The sequence below is a fragment of the Colias eurytheme genome, chromosome 11, assembly GCF_061535395.1.
Source record: "Colias eurytheme isolate Ceu_HAF_F1 chromosome 11, ilColEury1 Martin Lab GWU primary, whole genome shotgun sequence".
Classification (NCBI taxonomy): Eukaryota; Metazoa; Arthropoda; class Insecta; order Lepidoptera; family Pieridae; genus Colias; species Colias eurytheme.
In genome coordinates, this window is record NC_142990.1 from 12715409 (window position 1) to 12717295 (window position 1887).

Genomic DNA, 1887 nt, shown 5'->3' on the forward strand with positions numbered 1-1887 from the left:
TGATGAAAATTCTTGACAAGAAAGTTCAATAGTAACACAATACGTCTACCGTTTTAGAAACATGATTCCATGATATTTTCTCGATAGAAAAAAAATACAAAGTTCTCATTGTTATTTTTTTTTAATCTCTGGCATCTTCAAAATAACAAACGTAAAGTTACGACTTTTTGGATATTAACTATAAAATATACAACCTATACGTCTACCGTGTTAGAATTTTGAAATTTGCGATGGTTTTGAAATAAACAAGAAATACTTGAAATTAGCGCCTGACCAGCCAATATAGCGAGAGCCGCCCTGTACCTTCCTACCCCGATCGCTGCACGAGTCATTCCCGCTACGGCCGTCACACGGGGAACTTGTGTCGCTTGCGCAATCGTAAAAAAGGGTGACAACACGATAAGACAAAATGGGGACAATAAAGAAAATAAGAAGAAGAAACATAAAGGTTGGAGGAAAAAGAATGCTTACAATTGGAACAAATTAATGAAGTAAGTTGGTTTTATTTTAAATTTGATGATAATTGTATTATAGACGATGTTTGATATTATGTACCCCTGTTTTAAGTACATAACGAATGTGTAAGATTTTTTCATTTATAGCATAAATAATCTTTTCAGAAATCCGGAATCCAGAAGGAAAATAAACCCACTGATTGTTCACAATGTGAACCCACTCCTTCGTAAGTACCTTTATTCAGTCAAAAATGTATGTTATCAACGCTCTACTGGTTTTATCGCATGATTCCATTTTTAGCAAAAAGCAACAAAGTGCAAAGAAATAAAAAATCATGGTGAACTTAGTGGAAGTATGGTGGACGTAATATGGAATTATGGAACAGGAGCTCGTTGGAGTAGTATTATATTTTAAAAAAATACGAAAAAATTTCAAGAATTTCTTAGTAGGTGGTAGATAAGTATGTTGTATAAAGAATTTGATGTTGATATTTATTTCATTTATACTTACTACACCTGTGCGGGAAATTGCTTAGTACTAAAACCGGTTTATATTCATATTTACATAGTAATGTGAGTTTTCATTTCGAAAAATTTTGTGTAAGTATATTAAATTGAGTTCCTGGGTGATCTGGAAACACAATTGGGCCCGGAGGATGGCGCTGCAGTCACTCCTCCTAATCACATAAACCGATTTGGATGAATATTTGTGTACAGATTTCATTGTTGTGGGATGATTGGTTGATTCGTTTTCACATTAGCTAATATTATGTATTTTTGTTGTTAGAAAGTAAACTTAATTTAATATTTATAATACATTATTATTGGTATAAATAAGCCAGTGTTCGTCTCACATTTCTGTACCTGCCTACCTATCCTACCAGGGCCTAACTTTGTTCTGGCTATTTTATTTTGATTATTTGTAATGAATAATTACAATTATAATAGAGTGCAAAAAATAAATACATGCGTCAATATATTTTGTGTTTTTTTTAAACAATTTTTTTTATTTAAAAAAATATCATTCCGACCGCGGCTTTGCCCGCGTGGAATTAGGTTATATCGTGAATCCTGTTTTATCCCACAGAAGTGTTCAGTTCGGATAAAAAGTATCCTATGTGTAAATCCAGGCAATTAGCTATATTTTATCAAAATTGGTAATGTAGTCTTGACGTGATTAAGTAACAACTAACAAAAAAATATACAAATTAACATCCAAAGTTTCGCATCAGTTTTACTGTATTAGCGATATCTTCCACTCTTGACTTTGACTGAGAAGAATTAGGGTGTATAACTTCTTTCAGAAATAGTACCTTTCATTTCTGGGCATGATGTAATATCTACGTCAGCATCAAATTCTATCTAAATCAATTCAGTAGTCCGCGTAATTAGGTACCATTTCATTTTTTCAGAGTAACAATTTTTTTTGTTA

The 1887-nt window shown here is 32.3% G+C and overlaps 1 long non-coding RNA gene across 1 annotated transcript; it reads left to right on the forward strand.

The window, feature by feature from the left end:
• Nucleotides 1-234: 234 nt before the first annotated feature.
• On the forward strand, nt 235-1159 carry LOC149904938 (uncharacterized). Its single transcript, XR_016457247.1, has 3 exons — nt 235-491; nt 621-682; nt 757-1159. It is a non-coding gene; the product is annotated as an uncharacterized LOC149904938 (long non-coding RNA).
• The last annotated feature ends 728 nt before the right edge of the window (nt 1160-1887 follow it).